The sequence below is a fragment of the Caretta caretta genome, chromosome 10, assembly GCF_965140235.1.
Source record: "Caretta caretta isolate rCarCar2 chromosome 10, rCarCar1.hap1, whole genome shotgun sequence".
In the NCBI taxonomy this organism is placed as follows: Eukaryota; Metazoa; Chordata; order Testudines; family Cheloniidae; genus Caretta; species Caretta caretta.
Window position 1 is genome coordinate 70,042,857 of NC_134215.1, and position 17,928 is coordinate 70,060,784.

The following is a 17,928-nucleotide window of genomic DNA, read 5'->3' on the forward strand; positions in this document are numbered from 1 at the left end:
TATTTCCAAAAGTCACAAGCTGAGTTTATTCTTTTTGGATGGACAAAGGCTGTTGTAAATACAAAAAACTTGGTTACTCGAAATCTGCACTGATCAGAAGAGCCCTGGGAAACACACAGGTTGTGGCTGGCAGGGAGACAGTGCAAACACAGTCTGATATCAGTTTGCCAGAGTTCCAGGTGCAAGTGAACCCAAAATGCAAGGCAAAACTGAGATCTCTCTGCAGAGCCTCCCTGGAATTTTGCATGGAAACTATGGGGAATGATGAGTTTTGCAAGGTTTTAGAGGGTGGGAGAAATCAACCACTGGCTCACTGTAAAGGAGCTTGAATCTTTTGACAGACTGGGCTGAGTCTGACCCAAATCCAGGTGTGTCAAGAGGCTGAGGGTTTTGTCTATTGTTTTTAGTGCCCCCCCTCCTCAATTGTACTAGGTGCTTTCAGTACAGATAAGAACCCAAGATCCGTGTCCCAAACAGCTTGCAAGATGATGCAATAACATGATACAGGCTGGTGCATTGCATGATGGACAAAAACCCCATTTTCAGATAAATGGAGAGGAGTAAGTAGAAGATATAGCGGGCATCACGACAGAAGTAGGCCTTCAAGGAGGAGTTAAGATGCTGCAGCATTTTGCATCACTCTGTGTATTAGCGGTGGGTTGGTGCACTTCTTTCATGGGAACACATGTTCCTGCTTCACTGGGATTGGGGGTCCAGAAGGGATGAAGGATTCTAATTTCTGGGAGGTTCCTGCCTCATGCTAGCCTGCATAGTCAAGGGGAAGGAGACATAGAGTTACTTGGGGTCTTCACTGCTTTAGCTGAGATCAGATCCTGGCCCAAGCTGTTCAAAGAGGGAAGAAACGTGTGTTCTTCCTTTCTGGCTTTCAAGCAAACAAGCTGTGGGCCTGGTGCCTGTGACTGGCTGTGAAATGGCTGTGGAAGTGACCTATTTGTTTCAGGAAATATTGCTATGGCTGATATCCCTGGGCCAAATTGAACAGTGAGGTAAATTGTGTTGTAAGCAATAAAGCTGTGAAACTTGCATCACTTTGGCATGTTGTGAATGTGTAAAATGAGTAACTTACACCATTTGGTGTTCTGTAGGGGCCAAATTCATCTCCTAGTGTAGCAGGTATACCTCCTATTGAAGTCAGTGGGCCTGAACGTATACTGCTATAAATCAAGAGTAACTCTGTTGAAGTCAACAGCATTAACTGGGAACTGATTTAACTGGGAATTGGTCCTGCTTCGAGCAGGGGGTTGGACTAGATGACCTTCTGGGGTCCCTTCCAACCCTTATATTCTATGATTCTATGATTACATTCCTTCCACACTGGTGTATGTCTGAGGATAGAGGGTCGATGGGCCAAATTCTGTTTTCAGTTACACCAGTATAAATCTGGAGACTGGACTCTAGTCGTTTACTCCAGATTCTTCCTGGGGTGAGTGAGAGCAGGGTTGGGCCCATTGGGAGTTTCACCTGCTTACGCTAGGCAGAGTTTGGCTCTTTGGGTCTGTTTTGTTTTCCATGCTCACAGGCTGACCCATCCTTAAGCGTGTGTTTCACATGGGTAAGTTACTCCATGACAAGTACAATAGACCCAGACGGCACACAGAAGGTCAACATCAGTCAGCACCTAGAGGAAGTCCAGTGGCCTTCCATAGAAACTTCAGCAGGGACTTCAGTCTTGCACTTGTTCAGTCAGTATTATGGTCATGTGGGAAAGCCTAAGAGCTTACAAACTGGTTGTAGTCTGGTGAAAGGGCACAGGGATTGAGGAGCACTTAGAAAAACCCCACCACATGTCAATTTCATGTTCCACACCTTTTCGTGAGTATCGAACAGAGTAGAGGCAAGTAGATCTTCTCTTTATAGACTTCTGTTGACCACTGATTGTGGGACCCTTGCAGGAAGTGTAGTTTAGAGCAGCCCAATGGTGGTTTTAACTTGGAGTTACCTTTCCCTCCTTCCCTCTCCTCCGCTGTGCCAAGCCCAGGTGTTAAAAGTGCTGTACAGGAATCAACTAACCATCTCACTCCTCCTATGAAAGTGGTCCATGTTGTTAGCCACAGTATATTGATGGGTAATCTGAGTATTGAGGGGGAGGGCCAAATACTGCAACCAGTTACACTAGTACAAATCCAGAGTCACTCCAATGAAGCCAATGTAGCTATTCAAGACCTACACCCTCGTAACAAGGGAGAATTTAGTCCTAAGTGACTTGCCCAAGGCCACGTAGTAAATCAGTGATGGAGCCAAGGGATCTGGCTCTCAACCCTCTGGCTCTAAAGCCATCATGATCTTCCCTCTGTTATTGTACAGATGGAAGGTGCTATATAAGAGCACAGAATGGTGATGATTCCTATTGCATGCCCTGCCTTGGGGGTGTGTACAGGACAGGAGCTTATGAGAGGAAAAACAGATAAAATAGCAGCTTGCAAAGCCCATGTTTTGAGGAAGCATCTGAGGAGGGATTTCCTGTCTGCCCTCCTGCTAGCACCCCAAGTTCAATGTCAAGGGTGCAGCCTCATCTTGCTACCAGCCCTGAGAATCCAAATCTGGTGACTGCTTTGCAGCTGTTACCAGATTACAAGCTCATCAAACCCCCTCCCCCCACTCCCAACCCCTCGAGAAATCAAGGCTGGTGACTGACAGTGTTGGCTTGGCCTGTGATTCTGCTATGTTTCTGCTCAGTTGTGTGAGGCTGTCATCTCGCTCTGCTGTCATCTTGGCCTGGCTTCTGAGCAAAATCCATAGCTGATTACTGTGATAAATTAGCGCATTCAAATCTGGACGCTCTTTTTAAGACAGCCTGTTCATTGGCTCTGTTTTTAAACTTGTATAAGCAGGTTTCTCCTAAACCAAGCAGACAGCTATGGGTCCTTTTCTAAATGATTGCCCCATGCCAGCCAATCAGGATGCAGCCTGCATCTGCTCCGCAGCCGTTAATCAGCAAATGAGCAGAAATGCTCTGGCTGCAGGGGTGTTAGAGCTGATCTGAGGGGGATTCATTGTGTGTTTTACACTTAGCTGCATAAATTAGTTGTTGCAGACATCATTCCCTTTTAATTCTGGGCTGCTGCTCTTGCACCGTTTCTATCCGCAAGGTCCTGCTCCGAGGTTCTAGCCTGGTGAGAGGGGTCAGTGAACTAGAAGCCTTAAGTTAATAATTACCTCTAGCTATTTTAGGGGGAAAGAGAAAAATCCTATTATTAAAAAAATGTAAATAAATAAAAGGTAGGCAGGACTTGGGGGTGGCAAAGCTGGAGAAGTTCAGGGTTGAGGTCTATTCATCTAGGTCATGGACTATTTGGTAATACATATATCGTCATACCAGCCATTGACCAGCAAAGCTGCTTTGGTGGCGTGGTGACAAGGACAGACGCCATGCTGAAACGAATATATAGATTTCTATGAGGGTTGTTTGGCTCTGTGCTCCTTAAAACACATTTCCACAGACACATTAAAAAGAAATAAATAAAAATAACCCAGCTTCCCAGCCTGGCTTGTTTCTCTGCTCCTCGCAATATGGAACATGACAGGGGATTTTCAGTGCTATTTCTGTATGTTGTGTCATAGCCTATATTTAAAATAGCATTTAAATCTGCCAAATGGTGCAGCGTTAAACGGCTGTCAGACTGAATTTCTCCTCCCACATACAGTCTATTTCAATTATGGCTTAGAGACAGCTAATGGAGGGTAGGGGGGCATGGAAGCAGTCTACAGGTATCCAAAGAGTGTTAACAGCACAGCGGATGTCACAAGGACGCGTAAAACTAGGGATGAAATGAACAAAGGGAAAATTTAGGGGGGGAATAGCTACCCTCTTTCTCGGGAGAAATGAGAGAGTTGGATGAAATGAAACTTCTGGTGGGCTCAGGGGCTGCATGGTGGCCCATTGAAATGGGGATGACTATCGCACCAAGAAAATAGGACAAATTCTGTTCTCTCAAAAAGCTGTCTGAACATGGCTTCGTTTCCCCTTCTTCTCTGGTGGCTTTGCCAAAACGTGCCTTTAGCGTCATTCCCTCATGGTTGATTTCTGTGAGATCAGAGATTGTTCTATAGTTCCTGCCTGAATCAGATCAAGAGAATTTCAACTAAGAAGCTGTTCTGCACACCGTGATGCTAACCAGACGCTTTCCTGTTGGGAAGGGGAAGATTTGCTGAATTTCTTCCCCTGGCCTGCAAAGTCATTGAGGCAAATGCTGCACTGGGTTATTTATTATATTACTGTTAATAACAATTGAAGAGCCCGATTCTTCTTTGTTACATTGGTGTAAATCTGCAGTAATTGCCGTGCGGTCAGTGGCTTTGCTCTGGATTTACACTGGCGTCTCTGAGAGCAAAACTTCTCCTGAGCTTACACTGGGAGGGTACAGACTATTCTGAGTAGTTGGGGTGTGGGTGTGTTTCATAGAATCATAGAATAACAGAGTTGGAAGGGACCTCTGGAGGCCATCTAGTTCAACTCCCTGCCCAGAGCAGGACCAATCCCAACTAAATCATCCCAGCCAGGGCTTTGTCAAGCCTGACCTTAAAAACTTCTAAGGAAGGAGATTCCACCACCGCCCTAGGTAACGCATTCCAGTGTTTCACCACCCTCCTAGTGAAAAAGTTTTTCCTAATATCCAACCTAAACCTCCCCCACTGCAACTTGAGACCATTACTCCTTGTCCTGTCATCTGCTATCACTGAGAATAGTCTAGATCCATCCTCTTTGGATCCACCTTTCAGGTAGTTAAAAGCAGCTATCAAATCCCCCCTCATTCTTCTCTTCCGTAGACTAAACAATCCTAGTTCCCTCAGCCTCTCCTCATAACTCATGTGTTCCAGTCCCCTAATCACTTTTGTTGCCCTTTGCTGGACTCTCTCCAATTTCTCCACATCCTTCTTGTGGTGTGGGGCCCAAAACTGGACACAGTACTCCAGATGAGGCCTCACCAATGTCGAATAGAGGGGAACGATCACGTCCCTCGATCTGCTGGCAATGCCCCTACTTATACACCCCAAAATGCCTTTGGCCTTCTTGGCAACAAGGGCACACTGTTGACTCATATCCAGCTTCTCGTCCACTGTCACCCCTAGGTCCTTCTCTGCAGAACTGCTGCTTAGCCACTCGGTCCCTAGTCTGTAGCGGTGCATTGGATTCTTCCGTCCTAAGTGCAGGACTCTGCACTTGTCCTTGTTGAACCTCATCAGATTTCTTTTGGCCCAATCCTCCAATTTGTCTAGGTCCCTCTGTATCCTATTCCTGCCCTCCAGCGTATCTACCTCTCCTCCCAGTTTAGTGTCATCTGCAAACTTGCTGAGGGTGCAATCCATACCATCCTCCAGATCATTAATGAAGATATTGAACAAAACCAGCCCCAGGACCGACCCTTGGGGCACTCCGCTAGATACCGGCTGCCAACTAGACATGGAGCCATTGATCACTACCCGTTTCCGTGGCCCTGAGTAGTAAAAGCAGATTTTGTCACAGCAAGTTTGGCTGTTTGGTTTTCTCCTACTCAGCGACAATGTTGCGCTGGCTAGCAGCCCCACTTGTGTTATTGGCATTGGTTTGCATTACTTGGTATGGAGGCATTAATGAGTGGGACAGGATGATTTGAGATAGCTTAAGGGGAAATGCTGGAGAAGCTTGGACCCCTGTATGCATTGCTCGCTCTCTCTCTTTTCCCCTTTCCAAATCGTATTCCCCTATGGTCAGTCCCTCTTTCCAGCCTGGAGAAGCCAGGCTCGGCTGGATCTGCACTGTCAACCTCTAGGAAAACAGAAATGGCTAAACACGCACTGTTTGTCAGAGGGAAGGATCCCACGGGCTAGTCGATAATGTACCTTGGGATGAGACTTCACTTTTAAAATATGAATAATCTCCCAAAATAAAACTAATCCTCCTGCGTAAATACAGATGGGTACAATGTGATTCAGACTCCATTACACTGAGAACATTGTACAGTAATCAACCCCGAACGGCGTGAGCTGCAGGGGGAATGGAGGATTCCCCTGCCTGGGCCAGGCCTGGGAAGGGTTTCCCAACACCTGAGTTTTAATCCTTCTGCTTGGATCCTGATCAATCAGCCCTGCTGGGGTGACTCCTATCTCCATCTCAAAGATATTTCTGTATGCTCATTTGTTTATAGATCTTTAGAACACACCAGACTCTGCCAAATTAGTGTTTATATTGCAATAATGCCTAGAGGCCTCAAGCAGGTTAGGCCCCATCATGCTAGGTGCTATACAAACATATGGCCTATGTCCATTCTTGCCCCCAGGGGGATTTTTTTCCAGTGAAATGTTCTAGGGAGTCCCCATACAAAGGCCTCATCTTTCCTGATCCCTGTGCAGATTCCTTCTTCTGAATGTTGATATTTAACAGTCTTTCTGGGTTGGTAGAGTTAACTTGCTTTGTGGCAATTCACATCTCTGCTTCGATGCTATGCACATCTCTGCTGTGCATCTGATGAAGTGAGCTGTAGCCCATGAAAGCTTATGCTCTAATAAATTTGTTAGTCTCTAAGGTGCCACAAGTACTCCTGTTCTTTTGGTGGATACAGACCAACACGGCTGCTACTCTGAAACCTGTCATCTCTGCTTCGATTTCAGACAGCCGCTGGCAAGAGCTTTAAAAATGCCCTTCTGCTTTCATCCTGTCGAGAATCAGTGAACTGGTAGTGCGGAGGGAAGGGACCGTTGCTCAGTGATGGGGAGGGAGTTTCTTCTTTTAGCCAGGGGATCTGTGGTGGCTTGAAGCTGAGCAGGACAGTGCCTCTTTCTCAGGCTGCAGCCTTCCCCTCCGTACCCTCCCTGCTCACGGCTACAGCAGGGACACTGAGTTCCCTCTTCCAGAGCTGACCATGTGCCAAATCCCCATGGTCTCACTCATGTGGGGGGAGACTTGCTTTCCCTTCTTGCCGCAAATGAAAGTCTAGAAAGACCATGGCTATCTCTTGGCGACAACCGCTGAGCGGGAAGCAGAAAGATTCATACCCCACTGCCTGCTTGCATGTGGGTCCTGGCTGCTTGGTGGGAAGGGGTGAGGGATACTGTGTGTGTTTATAAAAACTGTCTCTTTATTAGCCGAAACCTGAGTCTCTCCTAGCAACAAGACTATTGGCCATTTAGTTCTCTGGCCCCAGCGTTTTTCTCTTCTCTTCCCCTTCCTGTTGGGGCGATAGCATCAGCCAAAGAAGACCCTGAAGCTAGGATGTTTCTATGGAAAATTCCATAGTTTTCTAGGATCCTGAAGCTAGGATGTTTCTATGGAAAATTCCTAGGGCTCTGGAACTTGGGCTTTACCTGCAGTATAATTATTGGGATATTTACAGCCCTGGTCCGTAACACTCCTGTCTAAAGATAGGTGTGGCTGCATCATAGCAGTGTATTCGCACTGCTGGCGAGTCTATGCTCTTTTCCAGAATCCCACCTAGCTCCCATGACTTTTAATGCATGGGGAGAATAACTCCCTCCCCCCAGCCCTCCGTGGTGGTTAAAAACGCTGCTTGGGGCATGTTTAATTTATTTGCTTGATTTGTTAAAGGGTTTTTTTTATCCAACCTGAATTCCATCTGTTGCTGATTCTCTCCTCCCTCAAGGCTCTAAAGTCCATCTGGAATGCCTCCCAATACCCTGTGATTTTTATGAACAAAGAGAACTTGATGTTCTTGGCAAACAGCACCAACTTGCTATCCATTTCCTCCACCAAACAATTAGTAAATGTATTATATAGCAATGGGCCCGATATAGACCCCCTAGGCTGGTCCAGTATTAACCTCCCTCTACTCTGAGGAGTGGCCATTTCTCCACTGTTCATTGTTTCCCGTTACTTAACCAGATTTAAATCTATAACAAGACTTTGCCCCTTATCGCAGAGTTATTTAGTCTCCTTAATAGCTCTCTCATAAGAGACTCACTGAAAGCTTTATAAAAACCCAGTAAATGATGTTTTCTGGATCACCTTTCTCTACTGTTTGAATAACTTAACCAGGGAGCCCTACAAAGTTAGAAAGAGACAATTTTTTCCTTTACAGGATCTGTGTTGGATTGACCCAGTCAGATTAGCTTTATTCAAGTGCTGAGATTTTAGCTTTAAGTCAGTTCTCATGGCCAAATCCTTGGCTGATTTGAGTCAGCATAACTTCAGTGAAGTTAATAGTGCTAGATCTACTCAAACCAGCAGAGGGTCTGGTCCTCAGTCCACTTCTTCTCCACATGGCCTGGTCACCCTGAGTCTTCATGCTTGTTCCAAGCCATTACACCTCCCACTTATGCCCAAGCTCTGTGTAACGCCATGCAGCCTGCTTAGCAAAACTCTCTTGGATTCAGTCACAGCGCAGCCCCCAAGAGGTGCTAACCAGAAACTCAAACCTATGTTGTACCAAATTTCCTTTTGCCTTCAGAGCCCTATAAAACTGTACCATGTTGTCCTTTGCAAACTGGTATTTGTATGGCCTTATGGATGCTCTTCTGGATGCCCTTGAATTCCACTGAGCAGTGCTCTGCTGAAGTGCCGCAGTAGCTGTGACCTTTCAGCACTCAGAAGTTAAAAGCCGATAGGCAACCATCACACCAGTCTATAAGATTTGCCCTTGTAACATATGGAAACCAAACCCGCTGTGGCAGGACTCAAACCTGCAATCTTCTGAGCTGCCATCAAACACCTTCGCCCTTAGGCCACACAGCTGTTCTGCTTTCAGGTGCTTTATGAAGATGACGAATGTTTTGGCGTTAATTTTCAATCCCAAGCAAATACTTGTGCCTGTCCTTGACTGGTGCCAACACCTCTGTGCACTGAAACTATTCGTGTGTGTGTGTGTATGTACACAAGAGCTAGAATTTCTGCCCAGACATTCTAACATCTGTGTGCACTATTTGAACTCTGTGGGTGTTTGTGTCTGCAAAGCATGGCGGCATGTATGCCAATATGCGGCTCTGCATGCACTCACGGATCCCTGGTAGAGTCGCTGCTGCAAATTTGGCTGTTTAGGTTTGTTGCCGTCAGTTCCCTAAAGGAAGGTCCCCCTGTATCAGTGAAACACTCCTGCAGGAAAGACTTGGCAAAGACATAGCAATTGCCGTAGTGGATCAGACTCCTGGTGCAGCTGGTCCAGTATCCTGTCTAGGAGAGTGGGCAACACCAGGCGCTCAGAGGAGACAGCAGGAAACCCCACAGTAGTCAGATGTGGGAATAATGTGGTCCTGAGAAAGTGTCCCCCAAACCCCTAATAGTTAGAGACTGGCTTAAGCCATGAAAGCATGAGGCTTTTTATCTCCCTTACAAAACTTATTTAGCATCTACTATTCTAACTCTAAAAAAGAAAAGGAGTACTTGTGTCACCTTAGGGGACACCATCATAGGGCCTAATCACATCAGCCACACTATCAGAGACTTGTTCACCTGCACATCTACCAATGTGATATATGCCATCACGTGCCAGCAATGCCCCTCTGTCATGTACATTGACCAAACCAAACAGTCTCTACGCAAAAGAATAAATGGACAAAAATCAGATGTCAAGAATTATAACATTCAAAAACCAGTCGGAGAACACTTCAGTCTCTCTGGTCACTGGATTACAGACCTAAAAGTCACAATCCTTCAACAAAAAAACTTCAAAAACAGACTCCAACGAGAGACTGCTGAATTGGAATTAATTTGCAAACTGGACACCATTAAATTAGGCTTGAATAAAGACTGCGGTGGATGTGTCATTACACAAAGTAAAACTATTTCCCCATGTTTATTCTCCCCCCCCCCCCAACTGTTCCTCACACATTCTTGTCAACTGCTGGAAATGGCCCACCTTGATTATCACTACAAAAGGGTTTTTTTTCTCTCCTGTTGGTAATAGCTCACCTTACCTGATCACTCTCCTTACAGTCTGTATGGTAACACCCATTGTTTCATGTTTTCTATGTATATAAATCTCCCCACTGTATTTTCCACTGAATGCATCCGATGAAGTGAGCTGTAGCTCACGAAAGCTTATGCTCAAATAAATTTGTTAGTCTCTAAGGTGCCACAAGTCCTCCTTTTCTTTTTGCGGATACAGACGAACACAGCTGCTACTCTGAAACCTATTCTAACTCTGGGTAATCCGTGTTAAATATCCAGTCCCTCTTTGAATCTTGCTAAATTCTTAGAGAGAGAAACCTGTGTAATTTCTTCAGTGCCAGCTCTGCTACGTCCTTATTATCTGGCCAGCTTACATAGGTGTCTCTGGCCCCTTCAGAATAGTCTGTGAATTCTCCTCTGAGCGCTCCTCTCCCTTTTCAATGTGTTTGTCTTCAGAAAGCTACTCCTGGGTATATACAGATTTTCTCTGACATTGAGTCGTTGAGATCCTCCTCTCGCTATTGTTCTGGCTACTTCTGCTTCTCCTTTCCGATAATATCCCTGTTACGAGGAGGTGACCCGCTCTGTGCACACAATTCTAGGTGTGGCCCAGGGCCATTTCCTCTGAACTGGCTCCCGGGCTGCGCTGATCAGACTGCCCTCGCTCTGCCCAACTTGCCTGAAAGTGTTTGTTCGGTTGTCTCTGTGTGTTCTGGGGTTCAGTCCTCTCTAACTGTACTCGGTGTTCTCTCCCCAGCGGAGCCCAAATTCCTCTTCTTCTGCTCAGGGGCCATACGCCACAAAACACTGAAGATATTTCCCACTCTCTTTGGTTCTGAGTCTTATTTCTTTCTCTCTCTCCTCACTGACTCGTGTAGTTCATCTGTCTGTCCCGTGCTCTGCCTCTGTCCGGATAATACAGAATTGCATCTCCTATTCCATTTCTGTGTCATATGTAAACTTCATGATGGAGCCAATGAATTTCTGCTTTTTCTAGGTCACTGGTATAGAGGGTGGACAACATTTGTCCTAGCTCTGATCTCTGTGGCAGTGTCCCAGCTCCCTCCCTCCACCCCCCCAGCTTTCATTCTCCAGTTACCTCTGCCTTGGTGCTAATAGCAGCGGTAAATATTTATATTATGGTGGAACCCAAAAACCCCAAATGGGGTTGGTGCCCCATTGTACTGGATGCAAAATACTGTAAACAGGGACAGTCCCTGCCCAGGGCGAATTACAATCCAAAGCCTACAATCACCAGTCTCTATCACTTCAGGTACAATAGTTCTTCCCCTGTCCCCTAGTTGTGGGTCCTGTTCCTTGCCTGGTGTTTATATCAAAAACTTCAACTAAACTTAAGGTAGAAGTTTTCTCCAGCAGCACGTCCTTGACACCCTTATATAACTCTTGGGGGCGGGGAGAGGGCCTCCTCTGTTCTGACTAGTACTTCCTGTACCTTCCCCTCTGCTGATGTCATGCTTACAGGTCTGGAGGGCTCCTAAATCTCCTCTACGGCCCATAAGTCTGGTTGTGTCATTAAGTGCTCTCAGCTGATCGGTGTCTCCTTTTCACTCGATGTACTGATGGCTCTTTGTTTTTCTGTCTCATCTGTCAGAATTCTAGGGCAGATCCCGCCTGGGCCTGCAGCAGCTCTGATTTCCTGGTCCAGGGCAATCCCAATTTCCTTTGTCCTCTCCGGGGAAATGTGTGCTTGGGTTTGATATCTCTTCCCTGCCCTCCTTTGCAAATACTAACTGAGGAAGGAATGTATTGAATTTTTAGCAGCGTGCTCCTTGTGTCAATAATTCCCCCCTCTTGCCTTCTCAAAGGCAGCACCGCTATCTGCTTTGCTGATCTCCTGTTCCTTATTTATTGTTATACAGTTTTCCTTTCATTCTCGTCTCTTCTCTCTTTTATCATTCCCTTTCCTACTTCTCTCCTGCACCTGAAATTTTTCATCTCTCAGAAGCTGCTTTCTTCTCTGCAGTTACTTTCTGGATGTTGGCCTCTTGCTAGCTTGTGATGTTACTCATAGTACAGCTCTCACTGAAGAGACATTCATTTTATTCTTGGACCCTTTCCATTTTTCCTTTCAGTTCTTTTCCCATCCATTGTTTTAATCAACTCCATTTTCACCCAGCTTTTTGTGTCCTCTTCCAAAAGTCTCCCCTCCCGTCAACTGAAATCCAGATTTGCCCCACTTGGGTTTACAGAGGTTCCATTTACAAATATTAGTCTCTCATGGTCATCATTACTGTACTAGCAGCTCCCCAGTTCTGTCTCCCCAGTTTCTGTGCCATCTGCAGTTCTCTAGCTCAGTCCTAGATTGTTCTCGTTCTAACTCCCTCCCGCCACACGATCTTTAGACTCTCCTCCCGCCATGAGCTGCTTTCTCCCTGGCATTGTTAGGGTTGCTGAAATGGCTTCTCTTCAGGCTCTGGGCTCCAGGTTTCTTCTGAATTTCTCAGATTCAGCTGCAGGCCAGGCTACGTCTGCGTATGTCTGTGCTTCCAATGTGGACTCAGGGCTTATCTCCACTTACCAGGGGATCGATGTGCAGCGATTGATCCACCGGGGTCGATTTAGCAGGTCTAGTGAAGACCCGCTAAATCGACTGCCGATCACTCTCCCATTGAGTCCGGTACTCCACCGGAACGAGAAGCATAAGGTAAGTTGATGGGGGAGTGTCTCCCGTCAACCCAGCACAGTGTAGACACCGCAATAAGTCAACTTAAGCTACGTCAACTCCAACTACGTTATGCATGTAGCTGGAGTTGAGTAACTTCGGTCAATTTAGCCCCGTAGTGTAGACCTGCCCCCAGATTACTGACTTCTGTTGCCTTCAACCCTAGCACCCGGGCGACAGTAAACCAGATGTGTCTGTCAAGCTGTCTCAGGTGACTCAAGAGTGTGAGTACCAACCTCAGAGCAGACTGTTCAGAAGAAGGGCACAAACCCAAATTGGTTGTGAGTTATATGCTTAGATTTCACCAACCAATTATCAAGTGTAAACTCCTCAGGTGCTATAACAGCCTTAACATGGAGTCACAGACAGACCCTTTGGGCACTCTGTTCTCTCTTGCCACCCAGGTAAGCCTGCCTTTATGATAGATGATTCCTTACACCAAAAATCACAACAGTATTCAAGTTACTCCTAGTCCCAAAGGACCATTCACTTACCCCAGGTCAATTGTACCTTAGATCTCACACCAAACACAACACTTGTAGCCAGTCCTATAATAAACTATCTAAAGATTTATTAAGTAGGAAAAGGAAATGGGAGTTATTTACAGGGTTAAAGCAGGTAAACATATATACACACAAATGAGTTCCAATCTTAAGTTTCAAAAAGTAATAGAAGCTTCTATGATAAGCAAGCTCTCTGTGTCCTTTAGGGCTAACTCAGGGGGATCTTTTGGTTATGCTTAGTAATCTTTGCCCCTCAGACTCCAAGCAGCATAAAACTACAGTTCCTCCTTGTGAAGGGTTTTTATTCCTTCCCCCCCCTTCTGCTTCGAGTTGCAAACTCGGCTAATGGGAGGAATTCACTTGCACCTTTCCTCTTCCTGAGGTGTGGGGGAAAGCAAGCAACAAACCCTTTTGTCCACTGATGTTCTGCAATAGTTCGTCTGCTGTTGATGGGCCTTTTTTGTCAGGCAGGACATAACACCTGTTGGAGACTGGTATTTTACACTAGATAATGCTTCTCTCCTGTCTGGTGATTTCCACAGTCACAGAGGCTTGCAATGCAAACACTCAAATATTACCGGGAGACAGATGTTATAAGTGAGATTAATGCAAGCAGCAATTTACAAGCATTCCATGAAGTCTATACCCTCAGGACATTTTTTTTTATCATTCTAATCCCTGTTTTAACAGTAAGCCAGGCTGATTCCAGCTCTGTGTTTGTCAGGATCCAAGTGAGGCATGGGGACCTTGGTATAGGCTGGCACCTGGTTTGCCAGCATCACAGAGTCTCGGACATGTGACTGCACACCAGACTCTAACACTTCTGCCTAGTGTGCCCCCCCACTCTCATGTGACTAATTCTCTTTCCGTGGCTAGGGTGAGGGGTGTGCTACAGGGCTTCTCGGTGCAGGCTCCACACACTACATGCTTGTCCCACATCCTCACAGACAGTCTGGCTGCTAGGTTTGCCTTCTCTCTTAGATGGCTGCATTTACAACAGCTTCTGTTGGTTGCTCCCTCTTCCGTCCCATGCACTGGGGTAGTGGTCATCTCTCTAAAAGTGTCCGATCTTCTACATGCTCTGCCTGGCACTTCTGAAGGTCAGCGCTGTGCTTAGTGTGGTGCTTGACCCATCATCAGCACCTATGGCAGGTGCCACTGGGTATCTTTCTTTAGGTAGTATCCGATCCTGGACTAGTTCTCTGTTCCAGGGTTCCCCTCCACATTGCAGGTCTTGTCCCTCTAGCATGTGGCTCCTTAGAAACTGGAGAGAACAGAGCTGAAAGGGAAGAAGAGAGAACGGATAAGAGTCACTGTAATGTCTCCTGTAACTTGCCTCAGATAGTCCACGTCGGATGCCGATGCCACCAGTAGGTGCTTCCCTTTGGGGATCTCAGCATACACACCCACCACCAGCAGAAAGGCAAACTGTGAATAACCTGGTGCACAATCCATACCACCACTGAAGTTCAACATTCTGGCCCAGCCCTTGGTGTGAATCCCCAAACCAGCACAGATGGAGAGCTGCTGGTTCTAAAGTCTGATTCCTTGCCTTGACTCTGGGCCCTAAAAAGCCATTGCCCTTGGCCCAGTCTCCATTAGTTCGACTCTATCATCCCACAAGGGGCAGAGTGCCTCCTTCTCCCACTGGAGTGGGATGATCACCGAGGTCCAATCCTGGGTACCTGGGCCCTGCAGCCAGGATCATTCTGATGTGCCGCACTCAAGCATTTCTAAGAATGAATTCTAAGTGCCTGAATCCCTACCGGACTGAGCCAGGGAGCCCTTCTCTGCTGGCTCCCTCTCTATGATAGAAGCCCCATTTTCTGTTGCCTCTAGAAGATCATCGCATGGAAGGCTTGTGGTCTGTTAGAGCTGAGCTGCAGCAACATGAAAGGAAGGCTCTGGCATGCCTGTTTGTGAGAAACATGCCACACCCTGTTCATTTTATGGGGGGGTTGTTGTGTTGTTTATTTATCCGTTGCATTAAGGAGAGGTTCTGAAAAGGGATACAGCAAGCTCTGCATATTGCACCACAAGCCTGATCATCAGGCACATTAAAATTCCAAGACAGCTCCTGACAAAGTCTCTCTGTGCTGTGAAAGGTGGCTTGGAAATGCTGGGGAGCTGTGACAGGCAGGCGCACAGGCAGACAAAGAACTCACTGTGTCAGTCTCTGTCTGCTCCAGGAGGAGAAAAAACACATGCTCCCCCACACCGATGCACATCCCACTAACCGTCACGCACACACACGCAGGCCTTCGCACGCGCACACCCGCACAACATCATGAGAAGAGTTTGCTAGCACAGCCTGGAAATGTAAGGCCCCAGGAGAAACGGAGAACAGGCACACACCGCAGTAAACATTGTCATGCAAGTGTGCATGCGCACACACTCATGCACACACAACTTGGAGCCCAGCCGGCTTTCTTTTCATGGGAAGGAGCACAGCCAATGACCACTGAAAAAGCAAATTCCTCTCCAACCATGTGTAGGAGAGCAGTGTGTGTGTTCTAAGAAGGATTCTCTGTCTGGGCTTTACCACTAGGAATGAATCAAAGCCCACTGCACGCCTGCAGGGTGGGTAGTCTAATCACCATTTTACCAATGGGGAGGCTGAGGCCTTAGGGCCCCATCGAAGGTCACCTGGTGAGTCAAGTGCAGAATCAGGAATGGAACCCCAGCGTCTCATTCTAACCAATGGATGGACTTCCTCTCGAGTGACTGTCTGACTCAAAGTTAGGGGTGTGGGTGTGTGCGGAAGGGTGGGATCTACGGGAATATGCCATCAGGCTAATGCAAAGCCAAATGCTGATATTCCCTTCCATTCCTACAGGGCCCTTCATCCCAGACACCTGCGTTAGCAGGTGAATTACAGAGCTCTCTTGCCCTGCTGCTCTGTGGGGGCGGGGAAGCAGCTATCCTGCACCAATGAGCCACACAGGAGCAGGGTTTTTTTAGAAGGGCAGGGGAAGTCTCCAATTCAGACTCTGGGGGATTTTGTGGTAGGAAAAGAGAGCTCAGTAGAACAGGAATGTGATCATTTCTCCATAGTTGTGCGGAGCTGGTGGATCCACATTTGCCCGTATAATGGGGCTACATACTGTGTGTGGCCCTATAATGGGGCCACATGCTGCCCCCTCTCAGGGTTATACAGTCCTCAAAGGCCTCCTTTTTTCCCTTCTGAAGCCTAAAGAAGCTGCAGTTATGGTGTTTCACCACTAGGTGCCGCTGTGGCAAAGCTGTAAAAAAGCAGGTCAGGCCTGTTCTGACCTGTTTGGCGGCTGCTAACATTGCAGGTGTCTCCTTGTACGTTTTATTTATTTCTATTTTTCTTATTTTGTCTGAAATCCTCCCAAACTGAAAAAGCTAGTCTGAATATTAAACTGTGCTCCGAGACTAGACTGTGCATGCGGTGGGGTGGGCATGTCACACGAGATCAAGTGGGGGCTTGAGCCTGGGCAGACAAGGGGATGGCTGGGCGGGTTGGGGGAGGGAATCACACATGCTTCCCCTTCCAGCACAGGGCTCAGAGAATCCAACCTGGCTTCTTATTCTTCTCCCCTATCCCCAAAGGAAATGGATTAGAGTTCTCTAGACTGGGGTCTGTGCGCCCCTGTAATTGAAAGGCAGGTAGATGCAAATGTGTCCCCTACCAGAGATCCCAGCCACCCAGTCACTGGCTGCCCTGCAGGAAGGGGCAAGGATGAGAGGCTAACATGCTGATGATGCTTAGCTCTGGGTCTCCTTTCCTTTGGGGCTGGTGCTGTTTCCTTGCTCCCCTAATGTCTGGCACAAGGTGGGTGGGTCCTGGCGAAGGCCAGCAGGTTTAGATGCCATCAAGAGAAGGCGGAGGAGTTGCTGATTGCCATGGGGAGGCATTCGGAGGGCCTGGCAAAGTCTGTATCTGCTCTCTTGGTCGAGGGAGGCTGTGGTTCAGGATCTCGCCCACAGCTGCGATGGCTAGAAATTCCCCCATCAACGGATGACTGGCCAAGAGAGCCTCCCTTCCTCTCGAAAGCAGGCCTTAGGCCTGTCACTCACCTCTTGTGCTGCAGCGTACTCCATCCGTCCTCAAAGGCCACTTGGAAGCCTTTGAGGAGGGAAGACTGGTGTGAGCAAAGGATCAGGCAGACACTACCGTGCATGGGTCTTTTGTAAATACCTACATAGACATGAGCTGGTCTCCATTCTCTGCACCATCTGCCTGTTCAGTGCTCAGTTGAATTCCGTGGTGAGTAGCTCTGGTTGACAATGCCCTTAAGTGGACTTGTCCTCTCTGCCCTGCCTGCTGCGTTTCCCTTTGTGTTGCCTTAAGGATGCTGTTCATGGAAGACAAGGCTGGAACCAACAGGCCCCAAGTACAGCCATCAGTGCCTGTGGACAGGGATGGACTTAGGGACAAGTGACTGCCAGGGGTGCTGGGGGGGTTTTGGGAGGGTGCCGGGCTTAGGGTGCTGTTTTTGTTGTTTGCGACATTTGAAGTAAAATGTTTCAGGTATTCTGTATTGTGGATTCATTTCTCACTAAGAGAATTTAAAAGTTTCTGTAAGCATAGAGGAAGCTAATTTTTTGTATTTGCTTATATACGGCATGAATAAATACAGATTTACAGATCCTAGTGTGCAAATTTATCATCTTATAGGACAGGGATAAATCATGCATGCAAATCGTGCGTCCAAGTCGTGAAGTGAGCTACAAATGCAATAAAAAATAAGATATTCTAAAGTTCAGTGGCACCATTTGGTCTAGGGCCAGCCCTGCCTCTGGATCCCTGAGAGATGGGACTCTAGGGGATTTACTAGGGTGCCAGGGCCATCCACAGAGAAGCTAATGGTGCTGCATAGTGCACCTGTCTGATGGGGCTTTGGTGGGTCCAGGGTAGGGTGGGATTCTGCTGTGGA

At 47.2% G+C, this 17,928-nt stretch overlaps 1 long non-coding RNA gene across 1 annotated transcript in view; it reads right to left on the reverse strand.

The window, feature by feature from the left end:
• Positions 1–13,070: 13,070 nt before the first annotated feature.
• LOC125643737 (uncharacterized) overlaps positions 13,071–17,928 on the reverse strand; it is a 73,634-nt gene continuing 68,776 nt past the window's right edge. Inside the window, exon 2 of the long non-coding RNA XR_007358805.2 lies at positions 13,071–14,303. This is a non-coding gene — a long non-coding RNA (uncharacterized LOC125643737). The remainder of the gene's footprint in view (positions 14,304–17,928) is intronic.